The sequence below is a fragment of the Tyto alba genome, unplaced genomic scaffold (assembly GCF_018691265.1).
Source record: "Tyto alba isolate M040663 unplaced genomic scaffold, T.alba_DEE_v4.0 Super-Scaffold_48, whole genome shotgun sequence".
In the NCBI taxonomy this organism is placed as follows: Eukaryota; Metazoa; Chordata; class Aves; order Strigiformes; family Tytonidae; genus Tyto; species Tyto alba.
In genome coordinates, this window is record NW_024881324.1 from 15,981,792 (window position 1) to 16,000,649 (window position 18,858).

The 18,858-nt window shown below is 40.7% G+C and overlaps 1 protein-coding gene across 3 annotated transcripts in view; it reads right to left on the reverse strand.

The window, feature by feature from the left end:
- Positions 1–18,858, reverse strand: part of PHLPP1 (PH domain and leucine rich repeat protein phosphatase 1) — a 142,844-nt gene that overhangs the window by 101,244 nt on the left and 22,742 nt on the right. The gene's annotated exons all lie outside the window — the stretch shown is intronic.

The window sequence follows — 18,858 nt, forward strand, 5'->3', positions numbered from 1 at the left end:
ACTGTCTTAAGAATTGGTATCTTGACTTGCTAGAGTGCATCTAATTAAAAAGAAAGATCTAGAAAGCAAGAAACAAACTACTGCAAAAAAAAAAAAAAAAAAAAGTGGTTTAAGTAACTCAGTAAGTGCCTTGATAGAAAATAAGGATATAAAAGAATTTGTTCCTATGAAGCTAATGACAAAGCCACTCTCTTGCCTGCAGTCACAGCTTTAGCTGTCACTCTAACTTCTATCACAAATAAGCATCAACTCAACAAACTGTCCCCTTGACATTACAAGCCTGATTTGTGCACAGAAAGCCTTCTGTGCTTCCTGCAGAAGGTGGACAATACACACACAACCCACAAAAAATTAGTATTAGCTTCCCTTTCGGTTTTCCAAGTGCTGACTGCAACAGTATTATTTTTAGTACAATTTATGTCATAATTGGATGAAATTTAGGCATTTCGGGACTCTCTGACAGCAATGGTTTCTTTCTGGTGACAATTTACATTTAAGTTTCTTTATGCAGTTCTTGTACCTCTGTAATTCATTTGCAGTGGAGAAACAGGAGACTAACAAACAAAGCAGCAAAGCCTAGCTCTAGACAACATTGCAAATTTAAAATGAAGTTTTCTTTTTAAAAATGTAAAATATGCTATTATTGAAAAAATGCTTTTAACTCTTCGAAGATGATACTCCAACACAAATTAAGATGGCAATTGCTTTGCATATGACAGGATTGACAAAGCTTGCAGTATTGATGTAGCACTAGAGCTTTTACCAACTGATTTACAGCTTTGATGTGGCTCATCAGACTTTATAAGCTACCCTGACACAGTGCAATGTCTCTGCTGACAGAAATAGCAAGACTCCCTTCAGCTGCAGACTTTGGCTGGTCCATTTTAAACTGCAGTCTCCATGGCAGGATTTCCTCATCAGCATCAGATTATTCTGCTGGCAGTGATCAGAGAAGTGCTTAAAGGGGATATCATACACAATATTTAAAGCAGTACACACTGGACTACTCTCGAAGTGACAATTGGTTTCCCTATCTCCACAATAAGAGGAGACAGGTGTTATCCATGTCCCTTATCAGGCAAAATACTGCAACTTAGATGGGACAAATGATGAGCCAAATTAAAACAGGGTTAATAAATACTGCCTTGAAATATTAACAGTTGCTTTCATAGTCTGTGTTGCTCCTATGCTATGGGAACTGTGTACATCTAGTGCAAGGGGTGGGAGGGGAAGAGAGGTGGCAACTCTCAGCAATTTGTATACTTAGGTATATTTTCCCTTTCACCTTTCCTGTCTATTCTCTTCCATACTCTCCACTGCAGCTTTCCTGCTTTCTAGAGTCCCAGCTGCTTTAAGAGAAACACCAGCAGTTACCCTAGTCTTCTGCTGTTAGCACAGCACCTCGTACACTGAAGAACTCTGATTGTCTTACGGAACAGAGTTTGACTTGAGACTCTTGCTACACTCTAACACAGAAGTTTGTTATTTACAACAGATTTTGCCTTTATATACAGTCAATTGAGGTTTTCCTTCATTAAAAGCTGCCCTACAAGACACAGCAGGCATACCAGCCGCTATTTCCCAGAGGGCTGGTTGCATTATTAGGGAGTTTGTTTCTTCCCCTCAGCTTTGCTCATGATGATACATCACTCACAACTCGAGAGTGCAAACACATACACACACATGTGCAGAGAAACATGTCTCCTCCTATTTACCAGAAAGCCAACCCAGCCCTGCAAAGAAAGTCAGTGGGGTATGGTAATCAGCCCACTCCTCACAAAGAAGGATTTCTGTAGAAGTATTTGAAGCGTTGCTACTCCAGGATCCCAGATGTAAACTGCTTTGAGAGAGAGGAGTGTGGGCCAGTGAAGAAGAGACTCTGCGAATTAATAAATACCACTAGTAGTTACTTCATACTGTCCCCTTAAAAGGCTGGTGACCATTCCAAGTGTGCCTGCCACATGCAACTGGCAAGTTCTATAATTATGAAAATCTATGTGCTGTATTACTTTAAGCAAGTAGGTGACATTCAAACTGAAGCCTTCTACAGAAGGCTGCGGGTTTCCTACTAATTCATTTCACGACTTACATGGAAAAAAAAAAAATATCAGTCACCCAATCAAGCAATCCAGATGGATTACCATAGGACAGAAGCCTCTATTAAAAGTTAATATTAGAAATGTCAACTGGAGACCCACTATTGAATTATTCAAAGCAAGAAAAGGTCTCTCTCACCTCTTGTCACCTGCTTTGAGCAATCCTTCGGCAAGATGTAACAATCAGTTCCAGCAAATGATGGCTGGGCTGAATACAGAATGAAGAGGCATATAGAAAATAATAAATTTTTTAAAAAGTGAAAAAGGAGAGAGAAGCTTAGCTGCACAAGGCTTATGAACACTATGGCTTGAATGACAGGAAGCTGCCTTTAGCCACTGTGTCTGAAAAACTGTGTACAACTGGAAGAGGACTAGCTAACAGCACAACCTTCCACCTTCACAGTGTTCCTCCACCTTACTAACATTCAGAGTTTTAGAAATGAGAACTTAACGTGTTTTTTTCTGGACAAAATCAGAGTTTGGTTAGAACAAGCAAGCAAGCTCTGGCATATTTTCATCATCCCTTCTAAATGAAATATACTTGATATTCCTCTTTTACTTTACAATTATAAGCATCTAAGTCCCAACATTTTTGGGCCTGAAAAAAATTATTCCTTCAACTTTCCAACCCTGGTCAGCTCACTGTAGTTTTCTTCCTTCTCAGTATCAGCAGTCCTCCCAGTAACAGAAAACAGACCAAGAAGCAGCTCAAGAATTTGCCCAATATTAGCTTAGTTATGTTGGCAAGTTCAGTAAAATCTGGTCTTCATATTGTGTCATAACAAAAGCTGAAGCAGCTATTCGATATGGAATGAAAACTGATCTTAAATCTAACAACAGGGAGCAAATGAGAAGGAGTTCTCTCAGGTTTTCTCCACTCCCTGCTAAAGATTTTGCTGAGATCCATCCAAGTTTCTCTCGCCCTCCACATAAAACACAATCTCAAGGACTCTGCATAGCAGTCAAGACGTCATTGCTGGCAAAACTTCATCTTGTACGAGAGAAACCACTACCCCCAACAGCTCACGGTACTAACAAGTTCTTTAAGAATTTGCAGACGTGGGTTTGCAATTAAATTTTAAAACCTGTCATCAGTCTTCGCAAGCCTAAATAGGAAAGGTACCAATTACTAGAGTTCTCCATTATTCTGCATACTGCTAACTTAGCAAGAGCACACACTAGTAAGAACTCCCAAGTACATCAAATATCATTCTTCTTTCACTGAAGAGCTGCGGAGAACCTAAAAGGAGTGATTTTTCCCTTCATTCCTTCTCTTTTCCATGATTTCCTGGCTCAATTTATCAAAGCAATCCTATTCCATTTTTTAAATTATAGCAGCTACATCTGAAGTGAAACCACACAATTATTTCAGAAAAACAGAACCATATAATCTGTTCGTTTTGCATGTCATAGAGAGCACACATTCTGAAGTGTAATTCACTCACTCCGTGGTTAAGACACTGGTATTTTTCCAGGTTCATGTACAAAGAAAATTACTGTTGCAAGTTTTGCTGAGTACTACACTATAAACAACACAGAAAAAACACACTATATGTTTATCAGGCCCACCTGTCTTAGAGGGCTAGAATCAACTGCTCTGTGCCTGAATTGTTAAATTTGTTTGAAAGATATGAGACAGCAAGACACTTCCTCCTCTTCCCTCCAAATCTCCAGACACATTCACAGTCTAAAAATCTCTACAGGAGATTCTTTAGATATAAATGAAGGGTCTCAATTTGAAACTCCAGCAGCAACAAAAAACCAAGAATAGCCTAGCTGAAACAGCCTAACTTAGGAAAAAAAAAATCTTGTTAAGAATTCATTCATCTGAAGCCTGCAAGTGACTTTCTTTTTTCATGGTAAAGAAAACTAGACTTAAATTCCAGTCTTTAATAATATATACCAGGGGAGTCTCTTCCACAATACACATGTCAGGCTCACTCATTTTGTAAGACTGCATTAAGTATTTGGCCAGAAATCATGAAGCGACTCCTCCCCTTGTTTTAGAACGAAACATCCACTACTCTACAGAGCCCAAAAGCTGTAGCATGACAAGAGTTTACCACTGACACACCATCTGAAGCCTGCATGAAGTATAAGTCATTTCCTAAACCTAAAATATGCATGAAAGTTAATGAGATTCCAATATGGGCAAAACACAGCACTGAAGACATTTCACTGAAGGAAACTGGTTACACCTCAAAGCCTTTGCTGAACACTCAAGTAAAGATGAAAGTAAAGGGATAGGACATATACATTTGGGAAAGGAAGATCTACAACCTGCCAAACAGCCCCGTAATGGAACATCAGTCTGTCACAGTTTAACCCCAGATGGCAACTAAGCCCCACCCAGCCCCTTGCTCACTCCTTACCAGTGGGGTGGGTGAATCAGAAATGTGAGAAAACTTGTGATTTGAGACAAAGACAGTTTAATAGGTAAAGCAAAAGCTGCGTGCACAAGCAAAGCAAACCAAAGAATTCCTTCCCCACTCCCCATGGGCAGGCAGGGGCTCAGCCATCCCCAGGACAGCCGGGCTCCATCACGCGTAACGGTGACTTGAGAAGACAAACGACATCACTCTGAACATTCCCCCCATTTCTTCTTCGCCTCCCAGGTTTATATGCTGAGCATGATATCATATGGTCTGGGATATCCTTTTGGTCAGTTGGGGTCAGCTGTCCCAGCTCTGTCCCCTCCCAACTTCTTGTGGCCCCCCAGCCACTCGCTGGTAGGGTGGGGTGAGGAGCAGAAAAGGCCTTGGCTCTGTGTGAGCACTGCTCAGAGACAACAGAAACATCTCTGTATTATCACATAATTTTCAGCAAAAATCCAAAACACAGCCCCATACTAGATACTGTGAAGAAAATTAACTCTATCCCAGCCAAAACCAGCACACAGCCATAGAAATAGAATGTATGTCTAAAAAGCGTCTAATTTAGAGGCAACACCAAGATGGTTTCTCATGCTCTTTTTCAAGCAAGTCAAACTTGTAACCCCCAATATTGCCTTTGAAGAGGGTATTAAAAAAAAAAAAAAAAAAAAGGAAAAGGATATCCTTGTTTTCACTTGCATCCTATACAAAAGCAGCATTTTTTGTATCTGTGTTGGGTTTCTGTGGTATGTTTTTTTGGTAGCAGCAGAGGGGGCTAGAGCAGTAGCCCCTGTGAGAAGCTTCTCGAAAGCTCCCCCGGCTCCAAGTCAGACCCACCTCTGGCCAGGGCCAAACCAATTAACTGCACCTCTGTGATAACGTAATTAAGAAGAGGAACCCAAGAGGGTGTTGGGACTTGTGAGGAGAAGTTGCATGAAGGAGGAACACGCAGGTCAGTGGAAGGAAGGAGGGGAGGTGTGCCGGAGCAGAGACCCCTGTGTCCCGTGGGGAGACAGCAGGGCCGCCCACCCTGCCGCCACACATGGACGTCTGTGGTGGAGCAGGGGCTGACCTGAAGCCTGAGGAGAAAGCCACGCCGGGACAGGCGTCTGCACTTAAAGGTAGGCCGGGACCCTGAGGGGAGAAGCGGCTCCCACTGTTGTGGTTCGGCGCTGGGAGGACTGCAACACGCGGGGGTGACCCACGGCGGAGCAGCACAGGAACGGCTGCAGCCCGTGGGGAGGACTCACACCGGAGAAGGTTCGTGGAGGACTGTCTGCAGTGAGAGGGGAGCCCCGTGGAGCAGGGGAGGGATGTGCAGCGTTCACCCCACCTCCTGAGAAGGAAGGAGCAGCGAGCTGGCTGTGACCCCCATCCCCTGCCCCTGTGCTGCTGGGGGAGGAGGGGGAGGGATGGGGAGCAGAGCTCAGCCTGGGAAGACGGGAGGAGCAGAGAGGAGGTGGTTTTTGGACACGGTAGAGCTTCTCACTGTCCCCACCTTGTCTATTAAGTGTTGTCTTTGTTAGCATTTGAATTAAAGTGATGTTTTCTTTTCTTCCCCTAAGGAGACTGTCTTTTGTCAGTGACCATAATGAGTGAGCTACTCCTCTTTAGATGGTCATATTCTCCTTCCCATCCCTGATGGGGGATGGAGTGAATGGCTGCCTGGTGCTCAGTTGCCCTCTGGGCTCAGACCATGACAGTATCCTATATACAGTTGGAGAAATCCCCTTAGCATCTCAGGGGGGGCAGATGCTCAATGTTTCACACAGCTGCTATCTTCTAAGAATACAGTTTCTAAACTACATTTCCTCCAAGTATATGTACAGTAAGATTTTCAGTTGCTTGAAAAGTGATACAGAAGTTGGAAGATTTTTATTGAAAGATTAAAATACACACTGTTTGGCAAATTTTTATTTCCCCAGAATACAGAAGTGCTACAGCTGTTAACACTCCTCCCCTCACCACACACGCATACAGCCCTGCCTCTTCCACAGGAAAAAAAAAATTATTTGCCTTAATCTTTCCTGAAAGCAGTTTAAATATTTTTCTTGAGGTTTTCTAAAAATAATTCAGAATAAAGCAGACATTCTGTATGGAAAATATAAGCCCAGTTTAGCCATCTTACCAGCAACTGCACCAGTCTCTTCTAGTGGAAAGCTATCTGACAAACAAACGCAAGATCACTACCAGTTTTGACAGTATTGTACAAGCTATAAAATGGAAAAGTTTCAGTCCTTTAATTGCTTTAAAGACCCCATTTTTTTCTTCGCTGCCTTAGCTATTTGCTGTGGAGGATGTAAATTCAGGCATCGTGGTCTGTTTTATGAAAAAGCCTTCTCCGTTTCTTTTTTTAACTTACAGGATGAAATCAATCAAAACAGAAAAAAGTACTTATGAATCATATGGCCTAAAGAGAGGGTCAGCCTTTACTGAAAATAAAAGCAGAAGTATCATTAGAGACAGCAATTGCAGCTCATGTAGCACCAGTACCACTATGGACTTCTAAACTGCCTCCAACACTGATCGCGAAAAGCCAAGTAGCACGATCTCAACAGAAGCGATCGGAACAGAACTGCCCTAACATGACACCCTTGACTCCTCTTGGAAGGGACTTCAAACAAGTCTACAGTGCCAGCCCATGGCAAGGAATAGACCTTGCCCAGCACTCTCCCCCCATGCTCTCCATCACAGCTCTTCCACGGTGCTCAATGACAGGGAGAACACACTGCAGTGCCTGCTCCTGTCAGCACCTTTATACAAGAGCAACGATGCTTTCCTGCACTTGGATGACTGGCAAAAGAAGGGACCCATGTAGGGAAAATGAGCCACTCTCCCTGTCAATCCTTGCGCTCTCCCTATTTGAGAAGGCAGGCAGAAAATATTCTTAAGAACCAGAGGACGGACCACATATTACCACCTATTGACCACAGTCTAGTTTTTTGTAAGCCTTCAAATCCCCTATGCTAGCAGAGACCAGAAATTCTTTTAACTCTTCTTTGCTATAACTACATCCATTTCTCAAGGAACAGGGTTTCCAATGCTATGGTCAATAGCTTCTTCTCAGCATAACTATTCAGCACTTCAGTGCTGCTGTGATCAGAGACCACAGCCAGGGAATGCACTCTCAGTGTTTTTACCCTGTCAAAATAGTCTGACAAGGAGGATAGTACTTATTTCCAGGAACATTCTGGGATAAAAAAGAACAAACAAACAAAACAAAACACACCAAAAACCCAAAACAACAAACAACCAAGCAAACTAAAAAAGAAACAAAGAAAAAAGCCCACTCAACATCCCACCACAATAAACCTCTTTTACCTCTAAGTTAGCTGCTAAGTTACCAAAGCCTGCAAATAACTAACATTAAAAAACTAAGCAGTAAGGTTAAATATCCCCAGTAACTAAGCATCATTTTAGAATTGGGATCCACAGCTTATCTTGACCACCCCAGGCTGGTGAACAAGAACAAGATTACTCCAGGTTGTCAGCTGCAGAGTCTGAAGCCCAAGCCCTCTCTCTCTTAGACACAAACACTTGGAAGCTGTGATGTTCTCAGGAAGCTGAGGTACTTGCTGTAAAAAAGCTGCTTAGTAGACTACACATTATCTTTTGGGAGGCGTGATGAAATATTCATTTCTGGTCTAAGGCATCCGTCATGCCATATGGACGCCCATTAGTTCTCACACAGAGTAACAGCTAAGGGAAAAAAAAAAAAACAAAACAAAAAAAAAAAAAAAAAACACCATAGCACTGGAATGGAGAAACCTAAATTCCCAGCTATTATATAGCTGTGTGAATTCTATCAAGAAAAATTCCTGTCCCCCCCCTCACACCACACTTACTAGCTTTCAACTCAAAGTACTACACAAATGAATGCCCAAGACATAAGGTAACAAAGGAATGTATGTAACTGAACACCTTTGCTTCTAGGAAGACAGATCCATCATGCTGTTGCACAGAGTTACTGAGGAAATAGTGACTAGCAACATCCACTGAAGATCGGGATCCCAAAGTACTGATGCTTAACTGTCCCAATGCAGAACTCTTCCAGATGAAACCACACATCAGTAAGACACAAGGTACAGAATCATTCAAGCAGGAATACATAGTCAGCCCCAGGCTATATTAGGAGTTAAAATACAGCTTTCTTATTGACATGTCACATGCCACTTTCCACCATACACACCTTCCCAAAACCAACAACAAAACACAAACGTGCATGAAGTCCAATTAAGTGAAGGTCTCTACTAGACAAAATGAGTAGACTGGAATAAACCTATATCATGCTCTTCTGGATGAAGTGACAACACAAGCTCTCTCTACAGCCTGGATGAGTGTTATCCAGGAAAGCAGCACAAAATGGCTTACTTTAAGAACTCAAGTGTCCTCTTTTACCCCAGAGTAATTACAGAACACAGCAGACATTCATTCTGGAGAGCAGAGTACAATAGCTGTTTGTTACAATCAGTGTTACAATCTCGCATTTATCTAAGCCTATCACACACGGAACAGACAGCAGAAAAATGCTCATGATAGAACTCAAAGTACTATCCATAAGAAATCAGAGGTAAAAAAACAAGCACCAGGACTGAAGCTTGGCCCACAACTCACAATTTAGCTACCCAGGAATCTATCTATTGAGCATATATTTATCCAAACTCCATCTAAGAAGCATTAGGCATAGCTGGGCAGAGAATAAACAGCAGAAAAATATTTAAACCATTGCAATCTACTGATAGTAAGGAAAGTTGAATCTTACACAGCAGAGGCACAGGTGCCCACACATGTTTATCATTAAAAACAAGTTTTTGTTATGAACTCAGAAGTCCATAACCAACAGAAACAGAGATGCAGAAGTCTGCATTTACATACGAGTACTTTTTTCTGCTTGGGTACCTCACAAATTCCTCCACATTAAAGCCTAATCTCAAATTTTAAAAAGCACATGGTGTTACCTTCCCACATCTTCTCCAGTCAAGAAGTTCAGATTCCTACAGCAGTGCCAATGTAGACTTTCCTAAATCACAGATTTTCACAGGCTCGCACAAATCCTGCCCCAACATCCACTTTATTGTAAAACCACCACCAGATTCACCCATACTAGAGTTCAAATTGAGAAAACTGTTATCTGACATTGCCAGACAGGATTTTAGAAAAAATCTGACTCAATCTTCTAAAACAGCATGTCGCATTTTAAAAGCTACCTTGTTTACGTGAAGAGCAATATTGAAAAGCACTAGTGAGACTGGTATGAGCTGCCAGTCCCCTCATTACTTGCAGCCTAAGCTTCTGCAAAGGAAAGCAGTCCAACAACACTGAGATACTGCACGGGAAATATGAAAAAGCAGCATCTATCCCATGCTACAAAGATTCCTGTCCCATCTTCAGAGGACAACAGACACAACAGGATTTCAGAAACACCTACTCTATACATCCCTGGGTAACCTCCCACCCAGAGATAGTAAAGAACTCAAACTCAAATAACATCAATAAATACTTAACCCTTTCCTCTATTACAGAAACATGCACAACATTCGTAAGCATTTTTTCTAAACTTATTCCATTCCAAATTAGGAGACTAAATGTTCTACTTATTGTGGTAAGTATATTTAAGTCTCTAACTTTTATTTTTAAAGATTGCACATTGGCTGAAGGAATGCAATCAGCTGAATACAAATACTTGTTTGGACTCTTGCAGACCAGCAACGCATACTTTTCCAGAAGGGCACACTGGATTGAACATGTAATTACAAGTTTAACTGTAACAGCACAAATAGACTAAACAAGCACTATTCATGTTACTCATGCTCAGCTTCAAAAGTTCGACCCCTGAAGCCAGAAGTACATTCACAAAGAAGAACCAATTTTTCCAGTCAGAAATACAAACACAAGTTTAAGCAAGCTTACAAATCCTGAATAATCAGAGTACCCTCAGTCAAGAATAATTCATCCATCTCAAAAGTTTCAGCTCAGACATAGAAAAGAAAAAGTTGTATTTCCCTTTCCAGTGCTCATACTTCTCAGTAGACTACTATAATTGCACCACTAACAGACAATTATTTCATTTTATCTGCATCACTAAAAATACTTTATTTTAAGGTAGAAGTCAGACTTCCCCAGTGAGTTCCCTTCCTCCAAAACTCTCAAGATCTCATAACTCTCTTCTCTCACAACTTTCTGCCAGAGAACACTCATAGCTTCAGGAGACAATTGTCTGCATTTTGGTTCTTCCTACACGGAAATACACTTACAGCCAAACCACCTGCAGCTACAGCTCTTAGTAAGACCTTCTGCAAAACAGGTACAATTTCCATATTGTACTTTTATCTAGGACAAGCTAGCATTTGCAGCAGTATATAAATAAAAAAGATCTTTAATCAAGTCCACTCTCTATATGCTTTATTGAACATTCAAAACAAACTACTTCTGGAGTCTGAGTATTGCTGAGAACAGAAGTTTTATGAGAGAACTATGGCTCCATACTAAATCTGTGGAAGGTTTATCTCCTCAGTGATCCAAAACGTTAAAATTAGACACCCAAACAAAGACTTCTACTACTCTGGAGTCAGTTCTCAGAGAAGAAAATAAACCTAAAAAGTGTCTGAGATATTTCACATCTGTGAATTCATATTCACAAATGTGAAATAATGCTCAGACTGGAGGCTAGAAAGGCCAGTTCTTCAGAAGTTGTAGGTGCCAGCATCATAGACTGCAAAAGGCAATCCCAGGTTCACTGGCAATCCCACCGGTGTAAAATCACAGACATGCTGGCTGGAGCAGAGCTCTGGAGGCTATTAGCCCTCCTACCATCTTCTCTGGATAGCAAATATCATGTCCACCTGTGAAAAGCAAGACCTGGGGTCAGCCAGCATAACCCAAATCATTACAGAGCGAATCCTCCTGGAAACCATTTCTGGGCACATGAAGGACAAGGTCATGGCTGAGAACCTCCAGCATGAGGTTAGACTGCACCCAACCAACCCGATTATATTCTAGGACATGAGGAGGGTCTGTGCAGGCAAAGAGAGCACAGTGGATGTTGTTTACTGCCATTTTAGCAAAGCCTTTCACTTGATCTCCTGTGGCATCCTCAGTTAGTTTGCTGAGATATGTATTGAATAAATGGACAATACCACCAGGCTCAAAGCTTGTGATCAGTGGTACAAAGTGCAGCTGCAGGTTGTTCCATTTCCACAGAAATAATTCCAAACTTCACTAGGTAAAACCTTGAACAACCTGATCTAACCGGATCCAACGTGCTCTGAGGGGAAAGTGAGACCAGCTGAGGCTCAGAGGTCCCTTTTGACCCAAGTTATTCCACAATTCCATTGTATCTTCTATTTGCTTTTTAATAAATAAAAAGTCTGTTGCAGTCTGGGTTTGCTTTTCATGCTTCTGCCACCCTGCTAGTTTCCGCAGATAAAATGGACTAAGAGCCACAACAGAAGAAGTAGTACTGTCGAAAAGGACAATAGTTGCTCTGCTCAAAAAATTCACAAGTCATTCTGAAACAAACCTCAATATTATATTCTCAAGACAAGAATCTCAGAACTTGGTTCCTAATAGGGATTAACAACAAAAAAAACCCAAACACCTCATCCCCACACACCTGCAGCTGAAGTGCTAAGAGGATAGTACTAAGGTCATTACTAGGCTCTTGCAACAAACCCATTTTGTTAAATGTCAAATACATTTAAACTGTTAAGAACAACAACAAAAAAAAAGAGCACTCGGTTTGTAGACAAGACCCAACAGCAGAAAGGTCTCAAAACAAAGGCCGTGTATTAAAAAACCCAACAAAAATAAAACAAAAAAGCCACCACAAAAAAAAACACACAAAACAAAACCCCACACCCTTGACCGTCTGCATACCCAACAGAGATAACTAAGCATCCTGAAAGGGCACAGATAAAAACAAGTTTCCATGTTACATTTTAAACATACAGCAATGTCTTATCGAGTCAGCTAAAACTGAACAGATACCATTTCAGTTCCCCTTCCCCTCTGTTTGCATTAATTCCCACAGAAGGACTCTAGTAGAAGATTTTAAGCACCAAGTAAGAGAAGTCATGGCATCATTTGCTGGATGAAGGCCAGGATCTCATATATCCACTCAAGCTTGTATCTCTGGAGACACTGTTTGTTCCTACCATAATTGAGTTATGTTCTGCGCAATAAGAAGGTGAATCAATTATGTTCACCACTAAACAGACAAGCTTAAGTATTCTCTCAAGAGCTTAAAATTTGTGCAATGGCACCTTCAAAATACTGTTTGTTCTTATTTAAAAAAAGAACACTTTGATTCAATCTCTTCTCTTCCTGGAAATTCCTGAGCTCACAAAGCAGTGAAGCACACTGAAGTTTTAACCCATTAGGGCCAGGCAAGTGGGACTCCCTATTTTAAGGTTATGGTAAGTTTCTGATGGACTAATTCAGAGTAAAGGCAGCATCAGATAAAACTGACATCTAAACCTGTGTTAAAACATTAAGGCAACTCAAGCAGCAAACAATCTCAGACATTAGAGTCCCATTTAAAAGGAATATTTTAATCATGTATACAAAGACAAGTATTAATACTGTAAATTCAATGGATTTATAGTATTTTAGAGGTTAATCCTCCATGTTTGCTGTAATATTGTCTCATTACTTTGGACTATAGCTACAAATTGAACCAAACCTCTGCAACAGAGCTTTATGTGGCTTTCATTAGGTGTCACTCTTCTCTACATCTTCAAATGGGGGACACAGGTTGCCTTACTCAGAAAATACATGAAAAAGCCAAACTAAAGACTGATTTATGTACTTAGTCATGCATCACAATTAAAATTGATTTGTGTTTAGTCACTGAAGTCAGTGAGCACCAATTTTGAGCGTTTCCTGACACAGTCTCACAGATGTGAAGTCAGCCATGTGCACTGCAAGACAACAAGATAGAGGTTGGCATATTTTGGTGCAAACTCTCTAGCTAGAGAAAGCAGGCACACAAGCCCTTCAAGCTATGCATTCTGATGTGCTGGGGTTTGGTGTTTGTTGGGTTTTTTTGGGGGTTTTTTTTTTTTTTTTTGTAAATAAAGACTGAACTCACATGTATTTAGATTAAACATCATTACTGTCAAAACTATCAAAGTAAAGCCAGTATTGCAGTGAATACCCAATTTTGTAAACTGATGAAAACATGACTGGTTTATCTAAGATATAATTACTGCAGCTTACCAAGGACAGTGTGCTTACTCACGCTATCCAAGGTAAGATAAATCCTAGACAGGTCCTTATAAAGATTAAATAACCCCTTAATAAGAGTCATGTATGCTGTTTTAAAGAACATACAGAACATCTGTAAGTGAAAACAAAGGGTAACTACTTGGAAGGAAATAGATACTATAAACTCAGTCCATACTGATTTAACCTCCATTTCTGACAAGGATACTATTCACAGAATTGAAAGTTATCAAAATAAATGCCAATTCCCCACTAATCTTATGTATTAAAAAGTACCTGAACAGTGTAATCTAGGTCAGTCATGTCAGATGTAGTGTTTTCTGTGAGAATACAAAATTACGTGTCTAGATTGTCCAGCTGAAGCTTCTGCTATTAAAACCTATCTCCTAGGTATATTTTAAAGTAGCAAAAATGGAGAACAAGGGCTCTACAGGAGATGCTGCTACGGATAAAGCCATGGTGAACTTCAATACACAAATGACTCATCGCTTACCTCTCAACTCTGTTACTTCAATAAAACAGCTGCAGAATAAGAGAAGAGCTACAACAGTCATGTGCTGGAGAATGAGCCCTGCAGTTCAAATTACTGCTGCAAAAGCAGCACAATGCTTTTGCAAGGTTTGCCAGTGTTCCACAAAGTTATTTCGGATCTCTTTGGGATACTTGTTCTTCAACTCTGAAATAGTTAATTCGTTTTAAAAGAAAAACACCATATTCTAAAACTATCAAGAAACTAATCCACTAACATAGAAAGTTTTGCTTAAACAGCTTGAAAGACATTTCTACTAATGAAATGTACTAATCTGAACAAGCAAATATATTTCCGTGCAGAAAATGCTAATGAATTTTAACTTTTCATTCACAAGAGACTTTATTACCAATTCAGTGATACAAATATTAATAACCTGGAAAGAGATTTTTCTCTCCAATATGCAGCTTTCACAATCTAAGTAAAGAGTTTTCTTTTTATTATTAGATAGCACTTACATGTATAAACCAGAGTATAAGCCCCACCACTGGCCAGTACTTCTTAGAAGTCTAAAGACATCTTGTAGCTAGACCTGTTTAATCCAACATCCCATTTTCCCTCAGTTCCACACATATAACTGGTATTCTTCTTGCTTTCTATGCTTGGAAGAGCCTCAAAACAGTCTGTCCAGTTCCGTCTCCAATTCTTTCTGCTCTATGTTCAGCTAACTTTCATATATACACACAGTTCATTTGTGAGGAGTCAGCTGAGAAGTGAGTCTACTTTCAAAAACCCAAGTATCGTATCCATTTGCTTTTGCTGTGCAGTACCCCTTATATATAACCTCTCATTAGAACAGTTTACTGCCAACTCCTGAACTTTTCATGCGGCCTCTACACAGTAAGCTTATCCCTTCAGCTACCCAAAGTCATCCCTCATCTACCAATTAGCGTCCTCCCTCCTAAAATAATCTTTTATGAAAGCAACAGAAATTTAGAATCCAGCTGGAAATGTTTCTGAGTCCACACCTGAACTGATAGCCTCCAAGGACGCATCTATCCTGCCACACTGATAACAAAGGCTAACATTTTGATCACCAAATTAATCCAGCAGAAACAAAGACAGTAAAATCAATTTCACTTTATTCCATCTTTGAACAAAAATTTAAGAACCTCATTAGACAAGAGGTTTACTGCCAGGTATCCACTAGCTGCAACTACACCGGTAACTATCCAGAGATCCTCAGAAGCCTTTTAGATTATTTTATCTTTCTAGGAAAGTATCCAGGCACCACCCCCACCCCTCACCACAATGACTCAGGGCGGACAAGAGGATTGAAACAGCCCTAGACATCTTTCCTGCAAGCAAGTTTTTAAGGAAAGAGATGACCCTTGCTGGAAGATCCCAGGTCTCAAAGAGTGTCCAGCTTCCCCAGCTAAGCTACAAAAAAATTCAGGCACTATGTTCATAGCTCTACAGAAGTACAGACTCATACTGCGTGAAGCCTTTGAGATCAGTGAAGAAAGAAGAGCACTCCTAATGAAAGAAGTTTAATAGTGATAAAGGAGCTATGTAACCTCAGTTCAAAAACAACCAGAAAGGCACAGTTAGCCCAAAAATCAAAGCAGACCTGGCTCACCAGAACAAGAAAGATGCACTGCTATGTAAATACTTCTTTTGATTTTCCATAGTCTTACCTTCTTGCAGCACACCATTTTCTACATTTACAAGCAGCCTCTGCAAGGGTATATTCCTCCAACAAGTGTCTGGAACATTCAGGTTAAAAAGAAATAAGCTTCCAGAAGAAGGAACTGCTTGGTCCTTGCCTGACTTGAAAGGAAAAATTCGGAGAACATTCTGCACAATATGTAAATCCTGATGCTGTTAAGTGCCTGACTCACCACAAAACACAGGACAGGAGAAAGGAAAGAGAAGGGAAAGTGAAATTGAGCACTTCCAGCTTTGCCAGACCAGTTTGATGCCACACATTATATGAAGACTCTGGCTTGGCACTGCTTCATTCCCTGAGTTAAGACCATTCTCTTCTGTGTTGACCTGACACAGCTGAACCTTCACATCTGTCCATAAAAGAAATAACGTTCAGTATCTGTCGACAACATGCTTGTCTATGTGACCAAACCTATTAACCTCTACATTTAGCAGACTCATAGATAAAAAAGATAGAGGAAACTAGACAAACCATGGTATAAAAAAATAAAGTCAGAAACCACATAAAGTATTATTGACACCCACAGAAGTATTTATGAAAATAAAGTTTTGCCCCCTTTTCCTAAAGAAGAGGGTTTTAGGTACCCTCACTGTGAGTCTTACGTTGAAGGTACCCAAGTTCCCCTTTATCTATATAACTTACTCCTGATAAAAGGCCATCTCTGCAGCAACTGAAGAATTATAGTTTCCTGGGTACCTCAAAAAGATCAGAGGTCTAAGCATTAGTAAGGCAACCAAACTTATCTGATTTGAACATCACAGGTCACCCAGTTCTCCCTCGCAGCACAGTTCTTCAATGACCTTAGATATTTTATAAGAAACCCAAACCCTGCAACTGGTAACAATGCAGTAGACAGCACTGTGCTTTTTGCCCCCCCCCCCCCCCCCACCACTCACCTGTTAAGATATTTCGTAGATTGCTTTCCTTGCCCCCCAATCTTTGAAAATAAAAAGGCTGAACAAAGCCTGCAAGCTAATGAAGATCAATGTTTTTACAACAAGACAACAAAACAAAAAACCACCACCCACAAAACAAACAAAAAAGCCAAAAAAATCACAAACCAAAAAAAACAGTTACACAAGAGGCAAACTATACTGGGGGGGGGGGGGGGGGGGGTAGGGGAGAGAGGAGTAAGCAAAACATTAAATTAGTCACCAATTACTTCCTGTAGATATGGCAAGGAGCAAAAGTGAACTACTAAATGCATGTAGTGAATCTATGACACTAGGTAGAAGTTAAAGAGAAACATATGCTACAAGCAAATCTGGTATTTAAATGCCTTCAGTGGTGTTATTTCAAACAGGGACATCGGAAACACCCACAAGAGGACTCAGGTAAAAAAATCTGACTTCCCAGGTTCGGTCACTACAGGGAAGTTTGAGCACACACATTCCTATCATCTACCCAACTGATCTGCTTTTCACCAAAGAGGAGCTGACTTGGCTTACAGCCATCAGCAGCAACACTGGTTGTGGTGACCATGAAACACTGGCATTCAAGATCCTCAAGGGAGTGAAGAAGACCCTAGAACACAGACCCTTGACTTCATAGAAGCAGATTCTGGCTTATTCAAGAAGCCTGTAGGTAGAATCCTGACAGGTGGCTCTGATGGGCAAAGGAGCTCAGGAAAGTTGTCAGGGCTTTAAAGCAGCACCCTCCACACACAAACAGTCCATCACCCTACTCAGCAAAACAAGTAGATGTGATTAAAAAAAAAAAAAAAAGGTGGGAGAGTGGGGGATGGAGGGTTGTTTAAGCAAGGAAGTCCTGAACAAAACTCCAAAGGATGAATTTAGAATCAGTTCCCAGGATTGTAGGAATGGTGTTAGAAAAGCCAAAACTCAACTGGAATTGACACTGCAAAGGACATCAAGTACAACAAATACCATTCAGAAGCTATGTAACTCACAAAAAACTGACCAAGGAAAATGTGGTAAGGCTGAACAGAGCAGATGACTCAACGGGAACACAAATATAAGGTTCAGGTAGCCTATTCCCCAAAGCCTTTGCTTCAGTCTTCAGTGTGGAGGTATTAGACTCCTGTGCTTGGCAAAGAAAGTATGCCATCTTTTCTTCAAGGAGTTTACTAATCCCTACCTGATAATCCAGCTACATTTAATGGAGCAAAACGCATCCCACTGACAGCAGCGTAATGTCAGATTAATTTATTCTCTAATAAAAAATACTTGAAAACTATGTTTTTAAATGGGAAAGATCTTAAATGCTAAGAAGTAGAGCAGCACTGAGAGAGGATGTTAGCATCTGTGAGAGTGTAACATGCTCAGACTAATATCTGCTTTTCTCCTGCACAGCTCATTTGTCTCCAAGGCAGGCTAATTCTGAAAAGCTCATTACAAGCAGCAGCTGAGAAACTCTAAGACATATATGCTCCTAACAAATGTTCACTTACATCAGAGTCAAATCACATTTATTTTGCCTGTATTTCAGTTCAGTTCACAGTTTGGAGATGGCTGAAACAATACTGTGTTAGATGGGATGAAAGCACTTGGGAGTTTTGGCCTATATTTAACGCCAAACATTTAGGTTTAGATCAAATCCTCCCCAACCTCCATTTTGCTGGGATCTAAACTAACCCCCCACCAACTCTGTAACTTCCTTTCTCGATTACCTGAACCGTTCCTTTCCTACGATAGTCACCCGCAACCAAGGAGAATGATCCAGAACTAGCACTACATGGAGCAGTACTGAGGGTTTCAGTACAAGTTTCTCTTCCCCTGTTACACTTAAACACCTTAACCGGTACTGTATTAGGAGAGCATTTCCTTCCAGTCTTTGCAATAGAGCCCATCATGGAGACAAGTGAAGATGAAGGGACAATGTAACACACTCACATCCCTTTTTCTTTTCTCTCCTTTTTCTTCATCCCTGAACAAGTCTTTATGCTTAAACTTTTTTCCTTCTTGGCATTAGAATCTTAGCATAAGAACAAACAGGTAACAGCCAGCAATT